The sequence below is a fragment of the Vombatus ursinus genome, unplaced genomic scaffold, assembly GCF_900497805.2.
Source record: "Vombatus ursinus unplaced genomic scaffold, bare-nosed wombat genome assembly UNPS02014822.1, whole genome shotgun sequence".
NCBI classification, from domain to species: domain Eukaryota; kingdom Metazoa; phylum Chordata; class Mammalia; order Diprotodontia; family Vombatidae; genus Vombatus; species Vombatus ursinus.
Window position 1 is genome coordinate 3,352,642 of NW_020954600.1, and position 16,589 is coordinate 3,369,230.

A 16,589-nucleotide genomic window follows, 5' to 3' on the forward strand; every position below is an offset into this window, starting at 1 on the left:
CTCACAGCTGCTGCTGAGTTGAGGACATTAAAATAGAATGGCCATTATTGAAACGAATCCTGTTTTTCCCTAGCACGCCTGCTGCCGGTGGATACCCTAATGGCTCCCTCCTCCCCTCTCCCACCTCCTTCCCACTTGCTCATCCCCTCTCTGAAGCAGTAATGGTTACAAATGAACCCACTCACCACATATTAAAACCTGGGAATAAGGTCTGTAGCCTGTCATAGCGTTCACAGAAATCTCTCTCCAATGGGATCTGGGACAGTCTGGTGGCCAAGAAGACATGTTGGGAGGCTGGAGATCAGGACAGTGGAAGAGGAGAGGTGTACAGGGCTCCCTCCAGCTCCACAGTGTGTATGTGGTGGAAAGGATATGAGCTGTGGAGTCAGAGGGTATGGGGCCAGATCTTAGCTCTACCCCCTTCTGCCTGAGTGACCTTGGTGACATTACCTATTCTGAGTCTCACTTTCCTCCTCTGTGAAATGAGGGGTTTAGACTTACATTCTGTTCTCCATATGGATCCATTCTTACCCCATTTTTGACATATTGAATTTTAAGAGAATGTGGTGTGGCCGGTAGAAAGCTAGATTTAAGAGTCAGGAAGAATCCTGCCTCAAACACTAGTTTTTTGGCCCTGGACAAGTCACTTAACCTGTCTGAGCCTCAGTTTCTTTATCTTTAAAATCTCTGACTGTTTTTTGCAGAATCCTATTTCAAGAAAGCCCCTTCCATGCTTCACTTTGATCTCTCCTCTCGTGCTATGCCTTTCACTACCTCGTTGCCAACTAACACACTGACTGACATATACTAAGCACTTAAAAGCTTTCATTCATTCCTTTGTTCATTCATTCATTCACCCTTCCATCCATCTGACAATCATAGGACCTGTTAGACCTTGTTCAGCACCTTCCTTCCTATGCAACTTTGAACAATTAATTCATTCTCTGAGCCTCAGCTTACCCCTCTGTGAAATGAAATAATTAGACAAGCTGGTCCCTTCCACTTCTAACCCCTATTGTCCTATGATTTATGACCTGAGCAAGACTTCAGACTAGTGTCCTTGAGAAGAAGATGGTAGCTAAAATATCTGTGACTTGGGGAGGGGGAGAGAAGAGAAATGGCACATTATGGCTGAAGGGCAAACAGTGACTCTAGTGTCTTCTGTGATCTGATTAACTGGAGTCTGTACTATCTCTGCTCAGACTCATCTTCTTGAGTTCAAATCTAGCCTCAGATATTTTCTAGCTCTGTGACCTTAGGCAAATCTGTAAAAATGAGCTGGAGAAGGAAATGGTAAACCACTCCTCTACCAAGAAAAGCCCAAATGGGGTCACAAAGATTCAGAGATGACTGAAAAATGACTGAACAACTATCTCTGCTAGTCACTTGATTCTATAAGGTGAGGCTAAATGATTCTGAGAATGATTGGGGGTTGGTAAGTATTTGAAGCAAGATTTGAACTCAGTTCTTCCTAAGTACAGCATTTTATCTTATATGTTGCCTAGTAGCTTAAAGTACCTTATTAGTATATAAATCCATATATATATCCATATATATATAAATATAAATCCATATATATATCACTTTGTAAACCTTGAAGCATTATGTACCTGTTATTATTATTATTATCATTATTATCACCATTATCTTTTGGCTGGGTCTATTTCATTTCTAGATGTGAGTTCTTGTATTGGACCCATATTTGATCCAGAAAGCAGTCCATTAGAATCTCTACAGTCGTCTGTTGTTCCATCATATCTGAGACAAAGATTAGACTATTGTAAGAACCTCTGAGTTCTATTGCATCCATTTCTGATTGATAAGGACTCAGAAACTGTATTTCTGCAAGCTAAATGGAATCACACGGTCTAAAGAGTTAACAAACAGACTTCCATTTTTGGTTGCTTTTCCCCCCCTTAAAAAATGGTGTGAAGGAAACCTAACACCCTACACTGAGGAATAAAAAGGTCACAGTGAAATGAAAGGGTCAGAGCCTAAGAGCTCTCCAATGAATCGTGAATTCCAGGCAAACCAGGGGCAGGGCTTCTTCCTTACCTTCTTGAATGCCAAATCACAGGTATTGTCAGATTCTAATAATGGAGGGCGGCTTGCTGTCATTGCTGTGAATGGCAATTAAGGTAAACCACACACACGCGCGCTTGCGCGCACACACACACACACACATGACTTGCTGGGTTTGTCTTAAGAAGACACAATAGAGAGCTGTTAGACTAGGTGGTCTCAAAGGGCCCTTTCACTCTAAAGCTCAGGAACCTACATAATATAATAATAATGCTTATTGTCAGGCCAGATTGATAGCTATGAGTCAAGGAATACTGTGATCTCTACAGAACTTAATCTACAGCTCACCCCAGGGGCCAGAAAAAGGTGCACGCTGGGCGTGTGCGGGATACAGAGCATTATAAACATGGAATCACAAGGGAGCAGCTGAGCAAAGGATGTCGTTAAATAAATGTATGAGTGAAAAAGACATGGGACTGACCGCAAGGGAGGTGTGAGGGATACAGCATTTTAATAATGTCGGGGGTTTTTTTTCTGTGAAAAGTATTCGCCCAAACCCTTCTTCTGGATCCAATTAGCAATCCTGCCACAAGCATTCTCTGGAATCCAAATAGGTGCCTAATTAAGAGGCATAGCCTCATAATGCAGAGCTAGGAGGGGACCTCAGAAACTATCTAGTGTAATCAGCCCATTTTATAGAGAAGGAAAACTGAGGCTCAGAGGAGTTTCACTGAGGCCATGGATCATAAAACCTTAGCACTAGAAAGGACTTCAGAGATCATCTAGTCCAATCTGCCCACTTTACAGAGGAGGAAAATGAGGCTCAGAGAAGTTTCACAGATCATAGAATCTCAATACTAAAAGAAGGGACCTCATCTAGCCCAACCCACAGCTGAACAGTCACTTGTTGGACAACAGGGACCCATCTCACCTTTTCTGGGGCAGCTAGAGACTAGGAGAGATGGCCTTTGGGTGGTCATACTAAAGTCCATGGAGAGACTTGCCAAAGGTCATTGGATCCTAGGATTATAGACACAGAGCCCACTTAGTCTAAACTTCTGTTTTTACAGATGAGGAAACTGTCCCAGAGAAGAGGGCCACACAGGTAGCAAGTGGCAAGGCTAGATTCGAAGCCAGGTCCTGGGCCTCCATGTCTTCAGATCTGTGTCATGAGGAGGGAGAGGAAAGGAATAGGAAGGTAGTATGATACAAAAGAAAACATTGGCTCTGGATTCAAATCCAGTCTTTGACGTCTATACCTGTGCTATTTTGAGACAGTCACTTAACTTCCCCAACCTTCAGTTTCTTCACTTGGCCCAGTGCCTGACACATAGTAGGTGCTTAATAAATGCCTCTTTCCTTCCCCCCAGATGGGGTCCTTCCAGTCACAGAGCCGTCATTTGACGACTGGTTTGGAATTCTGATCTTTGCTACTCATTAGCTAAATAACCTTGGACAGGTCAAGTCAACACACCTCCATGAAGCTGCTACTATATACATCACTTTCTTGGGGAGGAGGGGAGGGAAGCCTCAGTTTCCTTATCTGTAAAATAAAAGGGTTGGACCAGTTGGCTTCTGAGGCTCATTCTAGCCATGGTTCCCATGGTCCTATTATACCTGCACCCTTGGCCAGACGTCCTGGATCAACAGGCTTACTTAGGGGGCTGGTTTCCGTCAACACTCCTCTCCTTGGTGCAAGGATTGGCAACCAGAGGCATTTAAAACTTGTGAGGAGGAAGAAAGCTGGGAGCTCCTTCAATTCCAAATCTTCCTGCCAAAGAGTAAAGATAAAGGGTGTTTATCTAGAGCTGATTAGGGTCCTGTTTCCTTCTTTAGCATGGAGTTCAGAAATCATTTCCTAAACTTTATCAATGAGAAAAAATGAAATCCTGTCTGACTGGACCTCAAATGGCCTCGTGGCTGGAGTTGTGGAGAAGGAAGGCATGTCTCAGATAGGGACTTCACACCTGTTCCTTAGTAGCCCCCAGGAGAGTCAGCAGAAGCAGTATGCAAAGCAGAGGCTGCCTGGGCATAGAAAGGAGCACAGGGCTTGGAGTCAGAGGGCCCGGTAGAATCCACCTACCTCTGGTTCTTTGGATGTTCTGTGTGAGCTTGGACAAACTACTTATGCATCTAGACTGGATGGTTTCTAAAGGTCTGTCTAACCCTAGATCAGCAGAAGTTAATGTGCAGGGGACAGTGAGAGACCTGTAGAACCTGGTCCCTACCAGTTCTGACTGTCTCTTCTATGTTCGAAAGTCCTTCCCACCTTTAACTTCTAATTTCTGAGATCCTTTTCAGCTCTGACATCCTACGTTCTGTGTTCTAAGATCTCTTCTAGCTCTAATGTTCTACGTTCTAAGGTCCTTCCCATCTCTGACATTCTATATTCCAAGGTTCTTCCAGAGTCAACATTTTACATTCTCTGTTCCAGATTGTGTCCTAGCTCTGACTTTCTATGTTCCCAGTCTTTGGACCCCCCACCCCTTTCCAAATTGGATGTGCTTTCTTGGCTCTGCTTTCAGCCCTTTGAAGGTAGGTTGCTATTAAGACTCTGGGACACTCTAGTACCCATTCAGTGGGCTTGGGTCATTAGCAGAGATTTCCATACCCTGAACAGCAGGCATCTGCTTTGTTGTCAATTACCCAACTGGACAAATCCACTCCAGAGGGGCTTTTGGTCTAATAAACACGGGGCTGGGATTGTACACCTTCTTGCTATTCTGGGAGAATTACTTTATAAACATTTGAGTTCATTTAAAGACCACAGGGGTGGGATTGGGGTTTATGAAGCCTCTTTAGAGTTACCCCGCCCTCCCTAGGACATACTGCCAATAAGTACATTGTGGGAAGAGTTAGACTGAGTCCTCTGGCTTCACACAAGCACACACACAAAACCAATAACAACAACACAACACTAAGAAAAAGCAATGGAAATTGGGAAAGTGGAAATGGCTTATTATGTTCATGGGGCTCAGAAGAAGGTTATAAAGGAAGAGTGAATAGCATGGGGCATGGGGGAAAGGGGGGGAGTAGAGGGCAGAGACTACCCCAGGAATCATAGTATTTCTCCATCCCCCAATTATGGAATCTCCTTTCCCTAGCTGCACTACCAGAAGCAGCTTCTGCTGATGGCCATCATGCCACTAGGATCCATTATAATCGGAAAGGGACCCTCCAATAATTAGCTGAAAGGGAGTGAGCCAAAGACAGAGTTTAGGCACCACAGACTCAGTTTCAGAATCCCATCCCACTCCCTGAGTAGTCCATCTTTTACTTTTAGTTGAGTGACCAATGAGGAACCCAAGAGTACTCTGGCCAGTACACAATAACGCCCTTCCTAAACTGTGTTCCCTTGACACTTTCAGGGACCTGAGGTTCAGAAGGACAAAACAGTCATGAATTTAAAGAGCACTTGAGGGTTTACAAAGCACAGTGTCTACTACTTAAGAATTGCCTGTTGTCTTGACCACAACCCTGTGAGATAGGTAGTAAAATTATCCCCATTTGGCAGATCAGGAAACTGAGGCAGAGAGTTAAGTGAATAGTCAATCCAGGGTCACAAAGCTAGTAAACCAAAGTTCAAACTCAAGTCATCTGAGCCTAAGAGGAATGCTCATATCACACAGTCTGTCACAGTACCTTTCAGCTCTGAAATTCTATGTCCTATATTCTAAGATTCTTTTCAACCCTGATAATTCTAAGATCTCTTTTTAAGATCTCTTCTAGCTCCAACATTCTATGTTCTAAGGTTCCTTCCACCTTCAACATCTGTGTTCTAAGATCTCTCCCAGCTCTGACATTCTAGGTTCTCTTTTCTATGGTCCATTTCACATTAACATCGAGAATTTATGGTCTTCCAGCTCCAACAGTCAATGGATATGATATGAATATTTTGAAGAGTCTCCTGGGGACCACTTGGGTCAGGGCTCTAAAAGCAGGACATGTGATTATGCTCTCAGTTTCTACACACATATATAGCTACTCAGTTCTGCTCCCAACATGCTATGTCCACAGAAGGGTATCCTCAGGAAGCTGTAGCAACCCTGCAGGGGCCTTTCTGGGTTCTGGCTCTCCAGATGGCCCTGCTGCCAGGTAATCTTGACTAGCACTCTGGATCAAGATGCTGGGCCTCATTACCATAACACTCCTACTCCTGGAGCCCCAGTGTTTCATGAATTACCCCTCCCAGAGAAATGAGCCCAACTCTATTAGGAGGAATAAAAGGTGCATTATTACAAGTGCTCAGATGCAGCTCTCATTTGAACACTTAATGGCTTGTTAATAAAGTCTAATTTGGGGAGCCTGGCGCACAGCCTCTGGGGGGGAAGGGCAAGCTCTGGTGATATTAATCAGGGGAGCTGAAGTCACTGCCTTAAGCCTGCTTGGCCTTTGGTGCCTTCACTGGAAAATGACAACTTAATCCATAACAGAAAAGACAGAGGGCACAGGGTGGGGGATGGAGGTGGGATGAAGGTATAACTGGTGCATACAAGCACAGGATATTAGCAATGTGGATGTGTGACTGTAAGTGCAGGATGAGAGATGGATGCAAACATGAGGAACCCAAGAGTATATGTGTGTGTGGGGGGGTGGTATGTAACTGTGGAGTAGGTATATGTATAGGATGACTGTATACATGTGTATAGATAGGGAGGATATATACACCTGCATATGTGCAGGATAACTGATGTATGTGTATGTTCTGGCTGACTGTATATGCATGGGAGGGAGGAGGACAGTAAGTGATTATTATGGACATGTAGGAGTGGGGGACTGCAGCGTGCATGCGTGGTGTGTGCGTGTGTGTGTGTGTGTGTGTGTGTGTGTGTGTGTGTGAGAGAGAGAGAGAGAGAGAAGAATCATAAGATTTAAAGCCAGACGGGACCTTAGAACACAGAATATAGAATGATAAATATGAGAGAGACCAGAGAACAGAGAGTATCAGAGTTGGCAAAGACCTTAGAACAGAGAATGTCAGAGCTAGAAAGGACCTTAGAATACAGGACATAAAATGTCACAGCTCAGAGAGATCTTACAGGGGTGGGGAATCTGTGGTCTCAAGGCTACATGTGGCCCTCTAGATCCTCAAGTGCAGCCCTTTGACTGAATCTAAATTTCACAGAACAAATACCCTTAATAAAAGGATTTGTTCTGTAAAACTTGGACTCAGTCAAAAGGCCGCACCCAAGGACCTAGAGGGCCATATGTAGCCTTGAGACCACAGATTTCCCCACCCTTGTGCTTAGAACATACAATATCAGAGCTGAAAGGGACCTTAGAACAGAGAATGTCAGAGCTGAAAGAGGTCTTAGACCATAGGATGTCAGAGCTGGGAGGGACCTTAGAACATAGAAAAATTGCTTGAGGTACTAAGTATCCAGGGTCACACAGCTACCATGTGTCAGAAGCAGTTATATATTTATACATATATACCCATTTACATATGGAGAGAAGCAGAACTATAATTGCATATATGGTAATACAGAATGTGTTATAAAGCAATACAATAAAGTTACATATAGAAATTTAACATAAAAGAAAGAAGTATCATTTCTCTGTTATATTCTGGATTATATAGGAAATATTTGTGAACAATTCAAAAAGTGATAAAAAAAATTATCTGTGGATGTTTTGTGTAGTATCTTGGCATTTGTATTAATAGTTAAAAGTTCTAATTTCACTTCCAAATAAAAATTAATTCACACACACACACAAAAGAAATTCAACATAATACATAGTAATATAATCATTTAAATATAATAGGAAGGAAAAAAAAGGAAACAAACATTTCATTAAGTTCCCACTATGTGCCAAGCACTGTGTTAGCCACTTTACAAATATTATTTCATTTGATCCTCACAACAATCCTATGGGGGTAGGTGCTGTTATTATCCCCATTTTACACGTGAGAAAACTCAGGCAGACAGAGATTAGATGACTTCTACAGTCATACAGCTAGCAAGTGACTTGGGCTAGATTGGAACTCAGGTCTCCCTGGCTGCGTACTGTCTCCACTGCACCACCTAGCGGCCTCTAATAATGTACTATATAATAATATGTATAAATGGCAATAAACATTGTATTATGATTATTATGCTATTTTATCTCTAATACTATATTAGAGATACGTATTTATGGTGCTGCTTCTGACACACAGGAACTGTGTGACTTGGGAAAAGTCAATTAACCACTCAGCACCCCAAGCAATTCTCTCAGTCTCTAAGTTGTACGGCAGATTCTGACCTGCTTCACTGGGAGATCTTCTTACTGGGAACTTCCTACCCCAATGAAATCGTAGGACTAGTCAAAAAAAAAAATCACATACACACATATAAAGTACATACAAGGAAATTTCAGGGTTTCAGTAGCACCATTTAGATATGATTTTGGCGGGCTTTGGAAAAACATTTTCTGTCATTATGGGTGGCTGGGGATGGGGGTCTTAAGGAGGAAGAGGAAAGGATGATCTGGCCAAGAAATTCCATTTCTATAAGCTTTTCCAAGGTGACTGAGGGCTTTCCCCAGAACCCTGTTGGGAAACAATCTTAGATCTCTGGATCCTAGGTCCAGAGCTGGAAGGCACTTCAGAAATCAGCAAGGTGAACCTTTTCATTTTACAGAAGAAGAAACTGAGTCACAGGGGTGGGGTCAGGCATGAAATGACTTTCCCAAAGTCTCACAGTTAGCAAGTAGCTGAGCTGAGTATTCAAACCCATGTCTGATACCTGTATTATTATCTTCATTTTACAGATAAAGATACTGAGGCTCAGAGTTGAAGTGACTTGCCTAGGGTCACCTAGCTAGGTAGTGTCAGCATCAGAATTTGAATTCAGCTTTCCTGACTCCAGACTTCTTGCCACTGTACACAGGACCATGGATTTAGATCTGGAAGGAACCTCAAAGGTCATCTAGTCCAAATCCTTCATCTTACAGATGGGGAAATTGAGGTCCAGAGAGGAGGACTAAGGGATTTGCCCATGGTCATACAACTGGTAATTGGCAGACTCAGGATTGGAACCTAGTTCCTCTGATCCCAAAGCCAGCTCTCTTTCTTTCTGTACCTGAGCAAAATCTCCTTCCTTGAAAGTGAGGATCAGGAGCTTCCCTTCATCCTCCCAGAAGTGGGGAGGAGAGCACTGCTCCAAATTTCTCAGCCCTCAGCCTAGACTCTCCCTCTCCTCTCCCAATGCCTCTCCCTAGCCCCTCCATCAGGGCCTACAGCAAATGCTGACAGGGCTTTTCAGTCACGGACACAAACACTGCCCGTCACCCCCAACATGTGCGGAAGCTCCCCTCCCAAGCCACTGGGTGCTGACTTAGCCCCACGACTCTTCCAAAGCCCCCGTTAAGATGAATCATTTTTCAATTACCACACTGAGGAATAAATGAGATTAAAGTGCTGACTTCAATTACCCTTATTAATGCTATTACCACCCTCCCCCTTCACCACCCCTCCCCACTGATAGGCTGTGTGCCATATTCCCAAACGGGACTGATTAAGAAACCATTACACCTTTAAATCAGAACGGTATAATTACCCTGCATTGACTGAGCAGGCCTAAAGACTAGACTTTTCAGGAGGTCCTGGTTCAGCTGGGGGAGGGGGGGGGGCGGTGCTTCACAGCAAAAGGCCCTAAAGACATTAGCAGACCCCTTCCCACCAGAGGGCCCCAGGAGCAAGTAGAGTGTTACTTTGCTCTCCCATGCTCTCCCCATTCTATCTCTAGTCCTTTCCTCCTCCCTTTCTCTCCTCTTTCTTTCCTCCCTCTCCCTCTTTCTTCCCTCCCCTCTCCCCTCTCTTCTTTTTCTCCCCTCTCTCCTATATTTCTTTTCCCTGTCTCCTTTCTTCCTTCCCCCCACTTCTCTTTTCCCTCTCTTTCCTTTCTTCTCCTTTTTTTCTTCCCCTTTTCTCCTCTCTCCCCTATTTCTCTTCCCCTCTCCTCTTTTCCCTCTTTCTTCTCTTCTCCCTTCTTTTCCTTCCTCTTCTCTCCTCTTCTTCTATTTCTCTTCCCCTTCTCTCTCTCCTCTTTCTCTCCCCCTTCTATCCTCTCTTCTCTTTCTCCCCCTCTCCCTTCTTCCTCTCCCTTTCCCCATTTATCTTCCCTTCCCTCTTTATCTTGTCCTCCTCTTTTTCTCCCCCCCTTATTCTTTTCTTCTCCCCCTCTCTCCTCCTCCTCACTCTCATCTTTTCCCTTCCTCTATCTCCTTTTTTCCTCTCTATACCTCACCATTTCTTTTTTTTTTTTACTGTTCTTTCCTCTTTCTCCCCCAGCCTCCTTCTCTTACCTTCCTCCAAGGCGGAGAATGCCTATCTTTCTTACTCAATTCTGGGGTTGAAGGGGTTGCCAAATGACCTGCAGTTGAGTAGGATTTATGAGGCCTCTAGGCCCCAGGCCAATAACCCACCATTTCCTCCGTGCTGCTCTCAGGACCCGAGGGTCTCAGCTGTGGAGGGCCTGGCCAGATGTGAGGCTAAGGTGGACCCCAGAGCTGAGTCACAAGAAGGCAGATGTGGGCTCAGCTACAACCAGGAAGGACTTCCTAACCATCGGAGCTTTCCAAAAACGGAGTGGGCCGCCTTGGGAGGAAATGAGCGCCCCATAAGTGAATCTCTTCAAGCTGCGTGTCAAGGGATATTCCAGAAGGGCCTTCCTGCTTCCACCAAGGGACTTCCAGAACCATCGTGCCTTAGGGTTGGAAGAGACTTCAGAGCCCCCAGTCTAGCATCTCAGCACCCCCTCTACACCTTCTCCAACAGGAGGGTATTTGGCTCTCAAAGACATCCCTTAAGGCGGATCCCCAACACAGCCCTTTCAGACAGCTTGGATGATTAGGAAGATTTGCCTTCTATCAAGCTGAAGTCTGCCTCCCTATGCCCTTCACCCATTGCTCCTGATTCTGGCCTCTGGAGTCAAGCAGCCTCAGTTTAATTCACCTTTCTTCATGACAGAAAACCCTAAGAGCAGTCAGGTTTATAGAGCTAAAGCTAAGACGAACTTCCGAGGTTATCCATTCCATCCCCCCCTTTTACAGATAAGGAAACTGAGGTCTGAGTGACTTGCCCAAGGTCACACAGTTGGTAATGATCAGAGATAGGCCTTGAACCACCAGGTCTGTTGACTCCAGAGTCTGTGTTTTCTACAGCCATCATGCCCCTCTCAGCCTCCTCTTCTCCAGGCTAAACATTCCCAATTTCTTCAATAAATTCTCATATACATACATGCATGCCCATACATACAAACATACACACATACCTTCACATACATACATACATAAATACATACACCATAAAATGTCATAACCGAAAGAGACCTTAGAACATACGACAAAGAATGCTAGAGCCATAAAGAAAGTACATGGACCACAGAATGTCAGAATTGGAAGGTCCTTTAGACCATAGGATACCAGAACTAAGAAAGAGCTTAGAAATAATCTAGAACTTGTCCCCAACACACATAAATACATCATTTTACAGATGGGAAAACTGAGGTCTCCAAGAGGTGAAGTAATTTGCTAGGTGGCACCATAGGTGTCAGAGCCCTGGGCCTGGAGTCAGGAAGACTCATCTCCCTGAGTTCAAATCCAGCCTCAGACACTTACTAGTTGTGTGACCCTGGGCAAGTCATTTGACCCTGATTACCTCAGTTTCCTCATCTATAAAATGACCTGGAAAAGGAAACGGCAAACCACTCCAATAGTTTTGCCAAGAAGACCCCCAGCGGGGTCACGAAGAGTAGAACATGACTAACATGACTGAATAACAAAAACATGGAATTAATGTATTCCATATAATAATTAATATACAACATTACTACATGGCATGCAATTACGCTATGAGATTGGATTGTGATAGTATTGGGTTTATTTTTATAATAAATAATAATTATTCCCATTTTACAGGTGAGACAGATAAACAGACTTGCTCAGGGTCTCACAGTGTCAAGAGCTGGTGACTGAAGAGGAGAATTGGACCATATAGACTTAGATATGGAAGAGACATGTCTAATTTGACAGATGAAGAAACTGAGGCAAACAGAGGTTAAATGACTTGCCCAGGGTCAGACAGCTTATATGTCTGAGATGGGACCTGAGTTCAGGTCTTCTTCACTCCACGTCCAGTCACCTACAGTTTCTCTTGCCTCCAAATCCAGCACCCTTTGTACCAAGCCCCAGCATCTCCTAGGAGAGCTACTCCTCCAGCCCCAGTACTATTTAGACCTAAGCCTCTTAGAGTAGAACAATGGCCCCTCCATCCAGACCCCTCCCCAGCTCACCCGCCCCCATTCCACACTTGTTCTGGAGCAGCCCAGTCCTTGGTGGCCGTCGCTGGTCTTCCCAGGGCTCTGCTGGAGATGAGAGGCTTTTTTGGGGAGGCAGGCACAATGCTGCGCTTTGTCAGTGGCCAGAAAGCCTTCTCTCAACCAGAGCCTTCCAGTAGCGGGCAGTCTGGTCTGGCTGGCGACCTCACTGCCATCTTCAGTTAAAGAGTCACGGGGGAAAAGACGATGAGGCATAGAAATGGGAAGAGGGGTGGAAAATTGCCTTGTGTAACTTGCAGCCTTGCTCGCTCCCCTAAAAACATCTGCAGAGCCTTTCTTGGGGCCCAGGGCGCTGGAAGCCGCCCCCCTCCTTTCACGAGGGGTTTAGGGAAGCAGAGCTGGGCTGGTATCCAGGCAACAGGTTTGGGAAATGGATCTCAAAACCCACTCAATTCACATTAGTACAAGTTAGGGCAGATCTCCCTGCAGACCCCAGGAAGGTGGTTAATTTTCAGTTTTCCAGCATGAAATAAAACTGAATAAAATAAAAGCAGGCACCATTACTCTCTTCTCTCCACAGGGATGTGTGTTGGGGATGGGGGGGTGTTTTCTTTCTAGCCTCTTCTTTTCATAGGGGCTTCTCTTGATCCCTTCTAAGCTCCATCAAAACTACTTCTATTACAGTGAATCTTCCTTTAATATTAATTTTCCCCAATCAAGCATGTTCCCTCGGGGTCAACTGTTTCTTCTTTGCACAGCTAGTATTGATTATGACATCACACATGTTAATTGAGCAGTTACTCATTTATAAAACACTTCTTGAATAGGAATCCTGTGAGGGAGGTAGAAAAAGCATCATTATCCTCATTTTATAAACTGAGCCTTACAGAGGGGAAGGAAATGCTCTAAGGTCACACAGCTGATAGGTGGCAGAGCTGGCCATGTCTACGATAGTTACTGATATAGGAATAACCTCTACTGCGGTGAACCATCATCATGTTGACAAGGTATTGGTATGCCCAGTGCCTGGTACTTAATAGGTGCTTAATAAATGTTTAGTAATTGATCGAGGCAGCCCAGGTGTTATAGTGGATACAAGTGCCAGATTTGAGGTTCCAAAGACTTGAGTACAATTCCCATCTCAGATATTTACTAGCTCTGTGACCCTGGGCAAGTCACTTAGCCATTCTCAGACTCAGCTTCCTCATCTGTGAGATGAAGAGATGAAGGATGATGTCCTTTTTCAGCTTTAAATCTATAATACTAGGTCACTGCATCAACCAGCAAGAATTATCATCATCACCATCACCATCACCATCATCATCATCGTCACCATCATCACCATCACCATCATTTTATTGTAAAGTATTAACTTGCTCTCAGTGCTGTGGAGCAGACAGAAACTTAAGACTGTGATTCTTCCCATTCCTCAAGGACCAGTTTTTAATTTGGGGGAGACCGCTGATTTGGCATCATTTGAAGGGATGCTGAAAGGACTCCTCCCCCAAATATCCACACAGCCTCTCCTAAATTAGTGAGGCCTAAAAATCTAGCCATTAGATATTTACTACCTGTGAGACCCTGGGCAGGTCCCTTAACTGCTCTCAGCCTCAGTTACCTCATTTGTAGATTTAGGATTGATCATCTAAATCCAACCCCATCCTTTTACAGAGCCAGGATTCAAACCCAGGTCCATTGATTCTTTCCATTATACCTTCTGTTTGGTTTTTAATCAGACCCGTGATCTCATTGACAGGGGTAGCTCTGGGGGAGGTTTTTTTTTCTACCAAAGCAGACCAATAACTGCTGGGCAACAACCTTAGAGTTTTTCCGAGTTGCCACATAACATGGAGAGATAAAATGATTGCCCAGAATCACACAGTCAGTCTATGTCAGAGGGTTATTGAACCCAAGTCTTTTTTCCTCCAAGGTCAGCTTTCTAGCTGGCACATCACACTGCTATATCTTTCATATGAGGAGAATAATGTTTGCACTCCCTGCCTCCCAGAGTTGTTGTAAAGAATGGACCTGTAACCACATGTATATGGAAATTCATTGGTATTCATTGGAACTCCTGAGTGGGGACAGTCCCTTTGCCCACCCAGTTCACCATCTGCTAGTCTAGCCCAGAGCACCTAGAGGCTGAGCGACTTGCCCAATGTCATACAGTCAGGATGCCTGAAAGGTAGGTGATGAGCCCAATTCTTCCTGGCTTGGAGGCTGGCTCACTGTGGGTTCTACCACCGCTGCCCCATTCTTTTTGTAAGCCTTAAAGTCCTGTGGAAAAGCATCTTATTGGTCACGTTTGCAATGACTTTCCTCCACAAACAAACTTCGAAGGGAGAAAAAGCAACTATTATTCTGCTCATTTTATAGACAAGGAAATAGAGGCTGTCCCAGGCTCCCAAGGCTAACAAGCATCATAGCTCCAATTCAAACCCAGGTCTCCTGACTCCAAACCCACTGCTTTTTCCATTGCCCTCTGTGGCCTGGCCCAGAACTGGCAGTTATGTCTTAGATGCTCAGGCCTGTGTGTGATCTCATCATCATGGGCACTTTATTCACTGGCATGTGGCTAAGCGCCTCCCCCCCCATCTCTGTCTCCTTTGGGATGTCTACACTCTTTTCCCCTTTTGGTGAGTGGCATCATTATGATCTTTAGATGGGATTATCCTTCTTCTGCACCCTCTTGTTGAGATGCAAACACTCCTGGAAGGGGTACAAATGATGCTACCGTCGGCCATTAATACCATAACTTGAATTGGTTTGTCCTATAAGCCCGGCACATTAAAGGGCCACGAGGGAAAAGGAAAGAGGATGGTAAGTTTGGATTTGTGGGGGCTGTGGAGACAGAGGCTTGCAAATGTGGGACATCTGGAACACCAACTGGGAAGAGACAGGTGTCAGTCGACAGTTTCCCAAAGGATAGCTTCAGGGTGCTAGGAGGTGGCACCTCGTGGCAGGGGGCAGGGCAGCTTTCGCTTCCCCATTTTATCTCTGGCCAGCGCCTGGGGGGAAATGGTAGTCAAGTAAGGGAAGTCAGTTCTGATTCACTTCAACAAGGCCATGAATACCGATGTCCAAAATTTCCCAGAAAGGCCCAGGAAAGGGAGAATTTGTCACATCAGCAAATGCCCTGAAAGAGTGGCCTGGAGGAAGGGAAGGGGGGCCCAGCCTGACACCATCACCGCTTTTCATTTCTCACTCCTTGTGGCTGGAGCTCTGGCATTCCCTTCTTCCTTTTCCCTTTCTTTCCCTCCTAACTGTGAGCAAATTAATCGAGCCAGCCTGCTGACATTATTTAAACACTGAGGTTACAAATTCAAACTCCCAGCCCTGGTTGGGGTGGGGGAGTGGAGTGGCAGTTGAGGGAAGTGGGGAGGGAGACAGAGTGGTTTAGGGAGTGAGAGTGAATCACTGATGCTGCCCAGATGCTGGGCTGGCTTCAGGCCACCTCCTCTGTGGATTGCTTTATGTCCAGTTAGGGCGGAGGAAAGCCCCAGACAGATGCTCCCAATGCCTAGGAGAGCCCACAGGTAGAGTCAAGTGAGGGAGAGCATGTCTTCTGGGATCTGTGACCATATATAGCTCTGGGAATGAATCCTCAGGGGGAATCTTTGGAGAAAAAAAGCTATGGACGGACAGGGGACTGATTCTGGGCCTTGTTTTCTAAGGGGGATATCACAGGACATGCAGCTAGGAGGGACATTAGGGGACAGAACATAAAATGCCCAGACTGGAAGGGTCCCTTAGCACACAGAAAATCGGAGCCAGGAGGGACCTTGGAGCATAGCATGTCACAGCTGAGCTGGACCTGAGGACATAGAAGGTTAGAGCTGAAAGGGACCTTAGGAAAAATACAGAGGCCTCCCCTAACCCCTTCTCTCTCTCTCTCTCTCTCTCTCTCTGTATATATATATATATATATATATGTGTGTGTGTGTGTGTGTGTGTGTATGTGTGTGTGTGTGTTGTCTCCCCTATTAGATTGTAAGCTCCTTGAGGGCAGGGACTGTCTTCTTGACTCTTTTTGTATCTCCAGTGCTTAGTATAGTGCCTGACACATAGTAGGTACTTAATCAGTGTCTGTTGATTGAAAGGAACCTTAGAAATTATTCAGAACAAGGGTTCTCAAACCGGGGTCCATGAACTTGTTTTACTAATATTTTGGCAACTGTATTTGAAGATAATTGCTTTCCTTTGTAACTCTATATTTTACTTTATGTATTTAAAATTATGGTTCGGAGAAGGGGTCCCTAGGCTTCCTCAGATAGTCCAAGGAGTTCAGGGCATACATAAAGATTT

At 44.8% G+C, this 16,589-nt stretch overlaps 1 protein-coding gene across 6 annotated transcripts in view; it reads right to left on the reverse strand.

Annotated features, from left to right (window-relative positions):
* The window catches only part of TSPAN18 (tetraspanin 18), a 233,083-nt gene that overhangs the window by 54,110 nt on the left and 162,384 nt on the right, over positions 1 to 16,589 (reverse strand). The window contains exon 4 of one of the 6 annotated variants that reach the window (XM_027837867.1): positions 3,679 to 3,793. The exons of 4 other annotated variants lie outside the window; for them this stretch is intronic. The gene's annotated coding sequence lies outside the window, so the exon portion shown is untranslated. Of the gene's footprint in view, positions 1 to 3,639; positions 3,794 to 16,589 lie in introns of all 6 variants that reach the window. One more of the 6 variants, XM_027837866.1, reaches the window with a different exon arrangement.